Source organism: Elephantulus edwardii, unplaced genomic scaffold, assembly GCF_000299155.1.
Source record: "Elephantulus edwardii isolate Elephantulus edwardi_28Jun2011 unplaced genomic scaffold, EleEdw1.0 scaffold00117, whole genome shotgun sequence".
Taxonomy (NCBI): Eukaryota; Metazoa; Chordata; class Mammalia; order Macroscelidea; family Macroscelididae; genus Elephantulus; species Elephantulus edwardii.
In genome coordinates, this window is record NW_006399867.1 from 5092234 (window position 1) to 5107692 (window position 15459).

Below are 15459 nucleotides of genomic sequence, written 5' to 3' on the forward strand. Positions count from 1 at the left end.
GACTCATAGAGACCCTATGAATGAAAGACCCGAACACTTGTATAACTTTCATCATTTTTCCATGTTGATAAGATTTCTGGAAGCAAGCTCTTTCGAAAGTGGATGCCACTCCTACTTCTAAACTTCTTTAATCGGGGAGCTCTACCAAACACTGTTCACCATGGATAACATCATATTTGACACATCAGTGTCACAGTGTTCAGCATCACAGGAACCATGAGTTATTTATCTCTGTTACAGCAAATGGAAAGATCAGTGCTATGACATTTAGAAGAATGTTTAACCAAATATGAGAATGAGTATATGAGAAAGAGTCAGAGTTCTCAAAAATGAGAGACACATTTGTCTCAAGGAATGAGTCACATGTTTGTAGAGACTGGCAAGTCCCAGGTCTGTGGATTAGAAATCACGATAGAGGCTTCTCCTGACTCAACTAGCTGCAAGGACTGATGATCCCAAGATGAGCTGGTGAGAACACAGCAAATTGCTGGCTTTGGAAGCTCATAAATCCAAGACTGGCAGATAAATCAGCATGTTACTGGCTTCAGATGAATTCAAGATCAGCCAGTAATAGATTACATAGATTGTATGGTGGGCCACTAGCTCAACTCTAGTAAAACAGAGATGACAAGCCAAATCAGATGCAGAACCCAGACTGAGTAACTGCTGGAATGCTTTGCCAGAGAAAGGGAGTATGTGTACACACACATACACACACATTCAATGCACGCCGTATCTCTGAGTCTAGGATGAGGGTGGGTATAATAACCCCCTCCCTAATTCTCTTAAATCAGATCAGCATTGATAATAACAGACTACAGCATGGGGGATACATAACTGCCACATCACATCATTACATAAAAGTCAAACCAGAGAATCATGGCCAAGTTAAAACACATCCTTAACTATCACAGCTGCTAACCAAAAAGCTGATGGTCTGAACTCACCAGTGGTGCAAGAAAGAGATGTATCAGACTTATGTGGTAAAGATTACAGCCTGGGGAACTCCACGAGACAGTTCCACTCTGTCCCGTAGGGTTGCCAAAAGTTGGAATCAAATGCATAAAAACAGAGTAGGAATGATGACAATTCCTTCTCTGTCAGAGGTTTTCCTAGGTGGCTTACACATGTTAACTTCCATGATCATTACAACAACTCTGAAAGGTGGATAAAGGGAGCTCTGGTGGCTGAGTGGTAAGGAGCTGTGCTGCTAACTCAAAGGCACACAGTTCAAATCCACCAGCCACCCTGTGGGAGAAAGATGAACAATCTCCTCCTGTGTGATTTACTGCTTCTGAAAACTCACAGAGGGGGTTAGCTATGCACTAGTTCAGATTGACTAATACCCAACAACAACAACAAACAATTACGGTAGATACTATTTCCAACCTCCCTTAACAATAAAGGAGCTTGAAGCAGAGAAAATAACTTTCCCAACTTTACAAGACAGTAAGAGGTAGGGCCAACATTCAAACCTAGGAAGTAACACTATTGCTGCTGAATTGATCCCAACTTAAAATGACCCTTCCAAAGGGTTTCCAGACTTGTAAGTCTTCATGGGAAAAGACTACTCATCTTTCCAGTAGAGCACTGGTAGATTCGAACTACTGACTTTTGGTTTATCAGAGTAACATGTAGTGGGCTACAGCACCAGGGCTCTTCATAGCTGTTGTTTCTATGTGCTGTTTTATTGGATCCAACTCACAGTTGACCCTCTAGTGGGTTGTCAGAGATTGTAAACCATATGGGGGAGACTGGTCATGTTTCTCCAAACCACATGCTACACAACTCCCTATCCATGATGTCACCAAGCTCCCTTAATAACTAGCTGGGCTGCAATCTCAATAAATGTTGTCAAGAGTCTGTTGATTTTTTTCTTTTAAGAAAACCAGTTTTCAGAAAGGGAAAGAAATAATTCCATTCCCCTTTTAAACTAAGAACAAAAGGAGGCAGTTTTTGCATCCTTAACTGTAATAATCCTTTTTTGTAAGGCTTCCTATTTACCAGCTTCCGTTCTCCAAGTCCCTCTTTATATTTCTTAAATACAAATAAATACAGCTTTTAAAGGAGCTGTGCACTAGAATGGACTGCTCTGCTCTTCTGTTCCCAGTGAAAACTCTATTTCCTCCAACTCTAAAGGGAGTGGACTTCATAAAAGAGACCACCAGCCTTATTACTGTGCTCCCACCCACAAACTTCACTCTTCTCTCGCTTGAGGTTCATTCATTCGCTCATCAATATTTACTAAGTTATCATGATAAGCTAGATCCTGAGGGTAGAAGGATGTTCCCTAACCTCCTGGCGCTTATACTCTAGTGGTAGAGGCAGGGGGTGAAGAAAGGATGGAAGGAGAAAAGGCACTGAAGTAAGAACTAATTCCTAAGACCAAGTACAATCAGAGCCTGTGAGATGAGGCCAGGGTCTGCAGGTTCCAGCACAGGTTGGGAAGATGAGTCTTGGAAAACTATTTGGTTTATATGGACTTTAAGTAAGAGAGACACATGTCCGGAGTCACATTTTAAAATCTCTGTTGGACTGGAAATAAGAACTCATGATACTACCTCTTGCAGATAGTAAAAAACAAGAGTCTTGCCTAATGTTACCAAGTTGACAGAAGAACTGTAAACTCAAATGACTGGAAAACCAAAGTCTCTCCGGGTTTTAAATGCCAACTCAGTAATAGGGACTCATGATTAGCAGTAATTGTTTAAACACAACAAGCAAACAGAAAACATCTATTCATATTTCCAATCACTGGCAAGATACTACGAACAAAGAAAGTATCTGGGAGACTGAAAGAATCCACATACATGTATATGGCACATCTAGGTACTTTGGGTATGTTGCTAGGAGAGGCTCTTCTTTGGAAAGGGACATCATGCTTGGTGGTCAGCAAAAGAGAAGATGACCCTAATGAGATAGATTAACACAGTGATGGCAGCAATAGACTCAAGTGTTTCAGAGATAATTAATATGGCACAGGGTTCAGGTCTGTTATTCATAGGGTCACTATGGGTCATACTTGACTTAACGGCACCTACAACAACAACAACAGGCAGTTGGCATGTCTAGATCAAGTTTCACAGAAGAGGTAGTACGTCCATTCTCATCTTTGGAAAGACCATCACAGCATGAACATTTAAGAGTTTAAGGGCAGAGAGGGCAGAGATTTTTGCAGACTGAGGGTAAAGTAATAATGAGAAATAAAGAGACAGACAACCAAGAATGAGATAAGAAAAAAAAAAAAAGAATGAGATAAGAGAAAGTAAAGACAGGGGGCCAGCAGTCCTGATGACTGAAGCACCCAAGGATAATCACAAGGGAGAAGAAAAAAAAGGATCATGGGGAAGTCTTTTGCAGATAAGGAGGAGTTCTGCTAATCTCAGAAGGGAGGGATTCAGTAAATACAAACTAAGAACAATGTTGACTCTTAAGGAATGCCTTAGTGCCACAGGGTGAATTCTAGCTTGTACTATGCCTCCCTTATATCCTGATACAGCATTTGGTTTATTGTTAGCATTAAATTTGATATTCGGCTTCCCACAAGAGGTGAAAATTCTGTCTCCAGATGAAATTTACAAAGGTATGACTCTGGTTTCAGGAATGCTAAATTCGTAAATGTTACAGGATTTTGCCGTCTACTGAAGAAGAAAAAAAGTGTGACAGTACAAGTGACCAAGAGATAAGACAAAAAAGCAAAGAGACAATTAACGCTGGGTTTTGACTCCCAAGTGAAGAAAAACACTCCTAGATAGATTCCTCCCCATCATCTGATAACTTAAGAGTATAAATAGAAGCCCTGGCTAAAGAGTGGGTAAGGCTTCCAGCCCCTAACTCTGACTGACAATCTGAAGTTTTATGGTTATGGAAATGCTGAGGCAGTTCCACTTTCTCCTGTAGGGTGGCTGATTCAGAACTGACTCAGTGGCAGTGGGAAATTATTTTATTTTTTTTTTTTTTTTTGGTACTACCAACTTTTTTTTTTCTGTGAGAATTTTATTATTTGCTGGGAGTGGGTGAGGGGTGGGATGGGACCCAGATTACAAAATCTACCTACATGCACTCGACAGGCACACAATTGGAGCATGAAAGGTATTTGTTAGAAAAAATTGACACAAATAGAATGGCTCATAAGAACCATTCTTATCCTGAGATACACATGGGTGATATTTGAGCCTAGTTTGCCAACTGAAAGGAGTGCTGGTGGTGCTGTGGTTAAGGCATGTGGCTGCTGGTCTAAAGATTGGTGGTTTGAGTCCCAGCTTCTGCTTGGGAGAAAAAACGAGGCAGGCTGCTTTCATAAATATTCGTTGATATGTATGCTCCAGTGAGAACAAACTTATACCTGACCATCCAGTGGGTTTTCAGAGGCAGTAAAATGTACAGGAGATGACCCATCTTTCTCCCGTGAAGCAGGTGGATTCGAACCACGTGTATTTGGGTCGACAGGACAAGTCCTTACCACTAAGCCACCAGAGCTGCCCTTCTATATCTACAGGCCTGGAAACTCTCTGACCTACAGGGTTGCTATGAATGATAATCGCCTTGATGATAGCTGGTTTGAATTTGGTTTCACAATCGCAGATCTCAGAGATCTCTGAAATCCTAATTAGCTCTCAAAACGATGTTCTAAGGAGATGGGGTGCCAGGGTAAAGAAGTAAAAATTCAGGGCTATTTTTTGGACGGAGGCCCATCAGATTCATCTAGGGCAGCTGAATATAAAGTTATGACATGGCCTACACTCTAAAGTTTATTTCAAGGCCTGTTTAGGTTTGTTCATTAGATTTATGTTCTTTATTGAGTTTCCCCGAGGCTTATTTGATACTCTTCTCCTAAAAAATAATCCTTGAGAGAAAAGGTCCATTGCTTCGATGATCCAACCAACTCATATAACTGTCATTTAAAGCTTTGGTCACCTCTAGAGAATTGAAGCTTTGTTATAATACGCAGGCAATTAGATTGATCCCTCGTGGTGTAGCATGTAAGGTAGCAAGCAGGCAGTTACCTGAAAGATTGTCAGCTTAAATATATTAGTCTAAGGGAGCTCTGGTGGTCTAGTGGCAAGATGCTGCACTGCAATCCCAGAGGTACGTGGTTTAAATCCACCAGATGCTTCGAATCCACCAGATGCTCTGCCGGAGAAGGAGGCGCAATATCCTCCTGTACCAGTCAGATCTGATTTGACGGTACACGCACACAAAATAAAAAAAAAAAAATTTAAAAAAAAAAAATCCACCAGATGCTCTGCTGGAGAAGGAGGGGGCAATCTCCCCCTGTACCAGTCAGATCTGATTTGATGGTACACGTAAAAATGATACAATTAAAAAAAAAATCTATTAATTAGTCTACTCTGAGGGAGAAAGAGGAACCGTGTCCACCCATAGAGATCTAGGGCCTCAGAAACCTCAAAGAGGGTCACTATGAGGTGGAACCAGCTCGAGGGAAGTAAATTTTTTGCTTAGAGAATGAAGAGCAATGATGTCAGTCTAGAGACTAAGGTGTGCCTGCCCCAGGCCATGGTTTTCACAATTACTTGCTATGCATCAGAGAGCTGGATAATGACTAAGGATGACAGAAGAAGAATTGATGCTTTTGAATTGTGGTGCTGGAACAGAGTATTGTATTGAATGTATCATGGGCTGCTAAGAGAACAAACAAGTTTGTTCTGGAGAGAGTGAAACCAGGCTGCTCCTTTGGAGGCAAGGATTTTGAAGGTCCATTTGACAGACTCTGGGCTGTTGCAAGAAGGGACCAGTCCTTGGAGACAGACATAGGCTTGGAAGGGTGGAAGGATAGCACAAGAGGGGAAGACCCTCGATTAGATGCATTGACTCAGTGACTAGGGATAATGGGGGTAGGTGTGTCAGAGACAATGAGTTTGACTCAAGATAGAGCAGGGTTCAGAGCTGTCGTATATAGGGTTGCTATGAGTCGCAAGCAACTCAATGGCACATAACAGCATCATCATCATCTTGGTTTTTGGGACTTCTGGTGGCCCAGTGGGTAGGGAGTTGTGCTGCAAACCCAAAGGTGGTATCTCTCTGGCGATTCACTAGAGGCTCCAGGGAGAAAGATGGGCAATCTCTGAATAATTTACAGCTTTTGAAAACTCACTTAAAGATTAGCAGTGAGTCAGTTCCCACTCAAAGGCAATGAGATGTGGGTTTTTTAAAAAAACAAAAATGTATTCTATTATAGACATAAAGCAATGGTAATTTATATGAATAAATATATGCAAACCATTTTTTAAAATATAAAAAAACACCCCATTCTTAAGGATCAAGTGGGACTCATACCAGGTATGCAGCATATAAGATATGAAAAACAATCAGTATAATCTTCACCTGAATAAAACAAAGAATGACATAATCATCTCAATTGATGACTAAATTCAACATCCTTTTCTGATAAAAACACAACAAAAAAGGAATATAGAGAAAATTTATCAACATAATTTAAATAATGCATTATCTATATTTATACCCATTCTAAAGAAGGGTGACCCAACAGACTGTGGAAATTACCGAACAATATCATTGATATCACATGCAAGCAAGATTTTGCTGAAGATTATCCAAAAATGACTGGAACAGCACATCAACAGAGAACTGCCAGAAGTCCAGGCTGGGTTTAGAAGGGGTCATGGTACTAGGGACATTATAGCTAATGTTAGATGGATCTTGGCTGAAAAGCAGGAAGTACCAGAGGAATGTCTATCTGTGTTTCATTGATTATGCAAAGGCATTTGACTGTGTGGATCACAAGCAGCTGTGGCTGACTCTGAGAAGAATGGGAATCCCAGAACACTTGATTGTGCTAATGTGAAACCTATACTTGGACCAGGAGGCAGTTGTCAGAACAGAGCAAGGAAACACTCCATGGTTCAAAATTGGGAATGTTGTACGCCAGGGATGTGTCCTATCTCCATAGCTTTTCAACTTGTTTGCAGAACAGATTATCTGGAAGGCTGGGCTCTAAGAGAAGTGTGGTATCAGGATTGGTGGATGTAATCAATGATTTGCGATTTGCGTTATGCAGATGACACAACCCTGCTTGCTGAAACTGAAGAGGACCTGAAGCACTTGCTGCAGAAGGTCAAGGACTGCAGCCTCCAATATGGATTGAGGCTCAATATCAAGAAGACAAAGATTCTCACCATTGGGCCAACTGGCAGCATCAGGATGGATGGTGAAGAGAATGAGCTTTAGTTTGCTTGGCTCCACAGTCAACACTCATGGCACCAGCAGCCAGGAAATGAAAAAATGTACTGTGATGGGAAAGTCTGCTGTTAGGAACCTCTCCAGAGTACTGAAGAGCAATGCTCTCACTCTGCAGACTAACATGTGCCTGATATAACAGGCCATGGTCTTTGCAATCACTTGCTATGCATCAGAGAGCTGGACAATGACAAGGGAGGATGCTTTTGAGCTGTGGTGCCAGAAAAGAATATTGAATATATACCATGGACTGCTAAGAAAATGAACAAGTTCATCCTAGAGAGGCTTAAACCAGGTTGCTCCTTGGAGGCAAGGATTCTGAAGCTTCATCTGACATACTTTGGACATGTTGCAAGGAGGAATCAGTCCTTAGAAAGAGACGTCATGCTTGGGAGGGTGGATGGGCAACGCAGGAGAGAAAAACCCTCTATGAGGTAGACTGATTCAGTGACTGGAGTAATGGGGGTAGGTCTGCCGGATACAGTGAGATTGGCACAGGACAGAGCGGGGTTTAAGGCTGTTGTACATAGGGTGGCTGAGTCGCAGGTGACTCGACAGCACATAACAACATATCAAATCAATTACCAACATTATTTTTTTTATGAGATTTTAAATTTATTAAGAATTTGGATTTCCATTCATTCATTGTTGCACATGGAAATGAATTTTTAAGGCAGCTTAGTCTTCAGGGAGTCGTGCTGCTAAACCGAAGGCCACTTCCATCCAACAGTGGTTCCTTGAAAAACAGGTGCGCAGTCTCCTTCTGGGAGGCTCCAACTGGGTGGTCATCAGTTCCAGGTTCTTTTTTTTTTTAAAAAAAATTTTTTTATTTTATTATTTTTGTGTGCGTGTACCGTCAAATCGGATCTGACTGGTACAGGAGGAGATTGCCCCTCCTTCCCCGGCAGAGCATCTGGTGGATTCGAACCTTGCACCTCTGGGATTGTAGTTGCAGCTTCTTGCCACTAGGCCACCAGAGCTCCCCCCAGTTCCAGGTTCTTTTTTAGATTTTGGTTTCAGTCAGCAAAGTTTCTCCATATTTAAAAGGAACTATTTACCAAAAAAACCAAACCCATGGGCTCTGAGGTAACCAAACCTGTTGGAGTCCTGCCTTTACCACTCTGCCCCTATTATTAACTTTCCTGAACCTCAGTTTCCTAAAATGTAAAACAGGGTAACAAGATCTTCTTCAAAGAGTAGCTGTGAGGGCTGCTTAAGAGATAACTATGTAAATCACTCAGCAGTGAGTCAACAGAGGCAAATGTTACCTGGAAATAAAGGCAGAACAATGAAGCCTCTTTGATGTAGCCTGGTGCTTTATCTGCTGGGGGTGGGAGGGATGTGGTGCCTGTTGGCAGGCGAATTTATTGCTTTGTGGTAGTAATGGATTTTCCTAAAGCTGCTTCCCTCTGATCATTAATAATCCCTGCACAGTAAAGGGCTATTGTTCTTCAGGAGGAGTAAATAATCCTGTTGGAGGTACACTTTATCTTCAGATCACAGTGCTGTGCTTCTTACTGGAAATATAATGCACGTGCCAACACCAAACGCATCCCCCAGGGGGCTTCCTTTCTATTTTACATCCTTTTTCCTCTTACTCCTTGTTTATACCTCAGTGTTATGCATATGCTCTACATCTTGCCACATGCCCGTATCTATATATTCTTCTTCTTTAAGATAAAATGTGCCCTGTACAGCCCTGTGCTCTGCTTTCCCTACCAATCAATAGACACACACACACACTCCACTCTCCCCCACCCCATGGATTTGTTTCCTGCTCAAGATTCCGTTTTGGTTACTAGAATCCAAAAAGGGAAGTGTAATGCCACACACTCTTGCAAATCCCAGGAAATGCTTGTGTGTGTACTTAATCACACCACAGCTATTCTCTGAAACAGCTTTAGTTTTACACAGAAAGTGACAAGCAGACAGCGTGTCAGAGACACGGGGCAGGAAGGAGAAGCTGGCGAGACTGTATCTCCACTTTACTTAAAGGCTAAGGCTCTATTCCGATGGGAAATCAGACATGAAGAAAATGACAAAAATACTGATGTCTGACAGACTTTCAAAATAACTATCCAAAACAAGATCCTGCAAGGCAAGGACATCCATCCTAAATACATTATGCCCCCACTGGGGCAAGTACAAGATTATTCTTGTGTGTGGGAACTTCAATCAGGTTACTGCAAACATGAGATACAAAAGCAAGTTCTCCCTCAAGGATAGAAATTCTAATTGGAAACCAAATTTTTTCGTTTTCTGAGTCAAAAGAAATGAAATGTATCCATTCCTTTAATGGCATTTTTCAGAGACAAAGGCAGGCTCAAGGGTCAGGCAGAGGCAGTTAAGAGCCAGTTACCCTAAGGAGAAGGTAGTTAAAGGTGTACGGGAAGGGCTGAAAATAGATGGAAAACTAGGCCCATCAACCACAGCCATTCATTCACGATTACCCAGGCGGGATCTTCAATCCTCCATAGGAACGGGAGAAGTTGAAAAGCTCAAAACATTAAATTCTTCTTTGATATGATTTTTCAAAGAAATTGAGTAGAAAACTGGCTCAAGTGCATCAGCTATAACACTAGATACAGCTGGAGCTTTCTAGCATCTGACCTTAGTCCAACCTTCTCATCTATAACTGCACTCTTTGCACTTAACATATCCAAGGACTTGTTACCTGTCAAAGAACTATAAATTGAGCAACCTGCCTCATCTGTGGAGGCAAAGTTCCACAAAGACCAGGTTCCCAGATTTGTAGCCACATATGGGAAACAATTAGTACCCTGACAATCTTTAAGAGCTCCCAGTCCAGTGCTCAAGAGAACTTCCAATGATATTTTACGCCTAAATGGCAAAGTTCTACGCCTGTGCTGTCCACACGTGGCTGCCTGGCATTTCAAAAGTGTTCAATGTGTCTGAAGAACTGATGTTTTAGTTTTATTTCATTAATTTAGTCACACGGCCACATATCTGACAGCACCGCTCATGACCAATGACGACTGCAAGTTAAATGCCCACAGGGGTCACACATGAATCACGTGACAATTCAGTTGACTATTATTACATGTAGGAGACTCACACAGTATTACTACTTTGTTGGATGTTTCAAATGAGGCAAAAGGATATCTGAGTTCTGACACGCAATTTTAAAATGCTGGTAAGTAAGTTTGAAAAGAATTGACATTATCTTGTGGGAAGAATTTGTCCTGTCAGTTTGTGATCTGTATTGAGGCCAACCCCTTGGGTTCAACGAGATGGACCTTACGCAAGGCAACTCTAGCTGTTAGATCAGATCAGACTGGAATCCAGGCCTACTACTACCCATTCCATTGAGATGGACTAGATTTAGATTAAGGTAGTAGTGGCTATGGTGGGAGTGGCAGGGACAGAGACAAAAACCTCCTTTATCAAAGTGGAAGAGTATCATGACAGATAGTTTATGAATTCAGGTTTGTCCTGGAGAGGGTGAAGCCAGAATGCTCCTTGGGGTTGAGGATTCTGAAGCTCCATCTAACATACTCTGGGCATGTTGCAAGGAGGGACTGGTCCTTGGAGAGGGACATCATGTTTGGGAGAGTGGAGGGACAGTGCAGGAGAGGAAGACCCTCGATGAGATGGATCGATTCTGTGAGTGGAGTGGTGGGAATGAGTGTGTTTGAGACGGCGAGGTTGGCACAGGATGGAACAGCATTTAGGGCTCTTGTACATAGGGTCGCTATGAGTCGCAAGCGACTCGATGGTACATAACAACAAGCACCTTTGCACTGTGGTGCTGACAACATCATGGATTGCTGAAACCATAAACAAACCTGTCATGGTAGACGTGTAGCAAGAGAGTTTCGTAGTTTCAGAGTTATGTCTCAGTTAAGGTAGTTTAATGTATTTTAAACGTGGATCTCTGGCAACACATTTGAGAGACATGCTTTTTTCCCCAGAATACTCAATGGTGTTAGATCCCTAATCGAAAGAAATATTTCTCACGTTTGTTCATTCTAGTTTGCTTTCATTCAAAATCTTAGGTTAAGTTTTAAGTTTGTAAAAGTTAATTTTGAAAACTGAGACACAACACGAACACTGTAGGAACTGGTAAGGCCTTGACTTAGACCTTTTTGGTACTGTGATTTCCTTTTGGGTTTATTTTGCTAAATGAAACATGTTAACAAGATTACTTTTCTTAAATACATACATACATACATAAATGGTGTTCCTTAGAAACAAGGATGTCCGGACTTCTTCTCACACACTTTGGGAATGTTAACAGGAGGGGGTCAGTCCTTGGAAAAAGAAAACTTATGCTCAGAAAAGTGGAGGGTCAGTGAAAAGACGACCCTCTAGGAGATGGACTGACAGTGACTATAACAAGTGTAAACCCAGCACAGGTTATGAAGATGGCACAGGACTGAGCAGGATTATTTTCCCTGTGGTAAGCAGGGTCATTCTGAGTCACCAGCCAACTCGGTGGCACTTAACAACAACCCAGCTACGGTGACATGCTGGGTTTTACGAGCAAAGCTTTGCACTAGAAGCCAGGAGAACACAAAGTAGAAAAAGCCCCAGCTCGCAAAGAGTTATAGTTCATGTGGAAGACAGACATGTTAATAATTTAAAAGTTAGGCTTGCTCTCCACTGGGCACACATTACCTCTCTACAAGCCCAAAAGTACTGGCAGTCACAGGGGAAGGCAGGGAAAGAGATCAGGGCCAGCCCTTAGTTGATGGGTACAAGCTGGCCAATGAATCGGGTGGATCAATTACACTGATTATAAAGGTTGGTCTCATTGGATACTTACTGGTGGAGGGAGTTTTGCCTGTATTTCTGAGCCCTCAATTCTCTCCTTTGCTGGCTGCTGCTTTTGTGACCTATTAATAACTTAGAGTCTGTGAGTAACCTCAAAATGTTAAAAACCTCCAAGGGGGTTTAATCCTTTATGTATATCCTTTCCCTGGGTTACCTATATCTTGACAACCCCAAATTTAGTATTTTTAACAATAGTTCAAAGTCCTAGTTCAACTAGGACTTTACCACAGACTTGTATATCTAATGCCTCAACATTTTCATTTCAATGACGTATCAACTTCTCACATGTATTATGTTCCAAACAAAATATATGATAGCCCTTCCTAAACAGTTTTCCCTCTGGTCTTCGTCATTAAGAGCCGCCCTTCTGTCCCTCCCTCTCTCACACCATACATCTAATTCAGCAAGTCTTGGAAGTCCCATTCCAAAATACATTTTTAATCAAATCTCTCCATTTCCACTGTGATCACTCTACTAGAGCTTAAAAACGTAAGTATCCAGCTTGTGGAAGGCTAGAGGCAGCACAGTCCTAACTCCATTCCAATTCTTGGCATTCTCAGACTCCATTTGAGGTGGGTTTTTTTCCCCTGACCACTACACTAGGCACATGGTTTTGCAACACCCACTGCTGTGGGGTGCATTCTGATTCCTTCATCAGGTTGCTGAGGCTGTAATCTTTACAGCAGATGACTGACTGCTCATCTTTTTCTGGAGAAGCTGGTAGATTCTAAACATTGCTTTTGGCTAGCAGTTAAAGACATAAGGCATTACGCTACAAAAGGCCTTCAGATCAGCATAGACAGGAACAATAATAACTTGCCCAGGCATGTCCTTAAAAGATTCCCATAAGCCATAGCTCCAACCACACCACGCAGCCAGCTGGCAGGAATGTCAGAATGAATCCTGTATGCTTTTAAGGTGTAATTGTGTGCCTATCCCAATCATGGTCTTGTACCAGCTGAAAGAGGCCCGCCTATCATGGGGCCCAGAATCTTATGAATGAAAACAGTGGCTCTGCATCAGCAGCGTTGTTAAAGGTGTTCCCCATCCTGGAATGATCTGTCAGCCTTAACAAAAAAGTCTCTAAAGAACATGCTTGTATTTGAGGTGTCTGTCTTCCCTGGACCACCAGCCACTATCTTTCTTTTGGGATACTTCACCAGCTTCCTCTTTCACATACTTTGGGTATGCTGTTAGGAGAAATCAATCCTTGGAAAAAGACAGCATGCTTAGAAAGGTGGAGGGTCAGCCAAAGAGAGGAAGACCCTCAATAGGATGAAATGACACAAGAAATGTAACAATAGGCTCAATATTATCAGAGACTTCGAGGATGGCACAGACAGGGCAAGATTCAGATCCACTGTTCATAGGGTCACCATTGTCACACCTAACAAAAATAACAACAGCTGCCTCACAAATCTGATCCCACCGTTTCTAGCCAGAGCAACTTTTGTGTAAGTCAGGTTGTTCCCCTTCTTAAAAACTTTTTACAATTCCCCCCCATCATACTTAACATAATAAATAACACCCACACTTTTACTAATGGCCTTGCTCCAGCCACATGGCATTCACCATTTCCTCCACTTGCAAACAGCTTGCTCTTTTCTCATCCAGAGAACTCAGCTCCTATTTTCTCTCGCAAACTCTTCAATCTGAAAACTCATCCCGTAGTTTCTCCTGGATCACAGAAAAATCCTCGCCTCCATCTCGTGTCGCCACTATTGCCTTTAGAACATTTCTCATTTGCTGTTATTTCTTGATTAGTTAATCTCTTCTTTGGGGGGGGGGGAAGTCACAAAGGAAAGAAAGCCTCTGTATCGAGGGGATTTATGAGGCTGGTTGTCACTCAATGTTTTCATTCCTCACCAGAGCTTGGATTGTGTCACTTTTCCTTAACCAGAGGCCCCTTGCCACCCATTCAACTTTTGGGAATCCAAAGGATTCGGAAGACTGTCATGGGCCCTGAACCGGCATCGCTGCGCTCCCAAACCAAGCGCCTCCCTTTCAGTACAAAGGTCGCTCGCTACCTTTGAGGCAGGATCCTGAGGACACCACCGAGCTGCCCTCGCGGGGTTGGGGTCATACAAGCGCGTCTCCTAGCAACACCGCACCCCCCCCCCCCCCCCGGCATCCCTACCCCGGAGGAACCCTCCCCCGCCCCCCCGGCTCCCGCGTCCGGAGTCTACGCCTCCATCCCCTACACTCACTCTGCGTCAGGCCAGCCTGCCCCCACCCACAGAAGCGCCGCAGCCCCCCGCGGGCTGGGAGAAGGGGGTGTCAGGAGCCCAGCGGAACGGCAGCCGACTGGCAGGTCCGGTAAGGAAAGACGGGACCGACCCACGGGACGGACCTCCGTGGGGGCATTCGCTCTGAGTCGGTGCCAGCCTCCGAGTCCCCGAGAAATTCAAACCCGACCCCACCTTCTGCTGTTTACTTCACAATACGGACAACTTGAATTGCTCCCTATTTTCCTTTTGCCCCTTCTTGGGGTGGGGGTCCTCTTCTCCCCCTCCTCCAGCCGGCACACTGGTCCAGCCCAACTCCTCCCACACCTCCTTCCCTGTCGCTGCGTCTTTGCCCTTACTTGGCGACGGCTTCGTACGTCCCTGCGTACGTCGTGACGCAACCTTCCACCCGCTCCCTCCCAGCCCTCCCCCTCGCTTTCTCCCTCCCTGGAGTCGGCGGCCTGCGGGGTTACCGGAAGTGATGATGCAGGAGGCGATGGAGGGGGCGGGGCCTCGGGGCGGCTGCCGCCGGTGGGCCGCAGATGAAGAGGAGGCGGCGGCAGTGGTGGAAGAAGAGGCGGCGGCGGCGGGGTTAGGGAGCCTGGAAACGCAAGTGGGGATGGTAGGTGGTTTGGACCCGCCGGGCCGCCGTCGTTTCCAGACAGGGTTTGACCCGAGGAACCTCTGGAGCAGCTGTGAGTTTGGTGGGGGGAGGGAGTAAGTGAGGAAAGAGGGGAATTGAGCGATGTAGGGGCAGGGGTTGGTACCTCCGAGAAAGGGGAGGCCTCGGGGGGGGGGGCATTGAAATCAGCGCCTAGTCTGAACTGGTCCTTCTGCAAAGAGAAACTGGGAGGGGATCCTGTGGCGTGTCAGCCGCCCGGCTCCGAAAACTTACCTACTGTCTCTGCCTCCCATCGCCAGCACACCCCAAACCGGGACCTGGGGGTCCAGGGCCAGAGCTGCCTTGGAAGGGGGTGCAGGCGCTCGTCCTGTTCCCCGCTTTAAGTGCTGTGAGGTAGGAACCCCGCGGGCAGTCGGTGGGTGAATCTCCAGCTCCCTCCGCCTTGTCTCCCTCCCCACCCCCATCCTGCTCTTTAATCATTAACAGCCCTGGAATTAAGGGGCTCCGACCTGAAGGCCTTTCTCTGCACCTTTCCTATAAGCGGTAGCTGTCTGCCTGAGGCCATGGGGCTCGAGGCTTGCCGGGGTCCTGTATAGGAAG

At 44.2% G+C, this 15459-nt stretch overlaps 1 protein-coding gene across 1 annotated transcript in view; it reads right to left on the reverse strand.

Moving 5' to 3' along the window:
- Positions 1-14305, reverse strand: part of LYRM1 (LYR motif containing 1) — a 38020-nt gene extending 23715 nt beyond the window's left edge. Inside the window, exon 1 of the mRNA XM_006892646.1 lies at positions 14220-14305. The gene's annotated coding sequence lies outside the window, so the exon portion shown is untranslated. The remainder of the gene's footprint in view (positions 1-14219) is intronic.
- Between the last annotated feature and the right edge of the window lie 1154 nt (positions 14306-15459).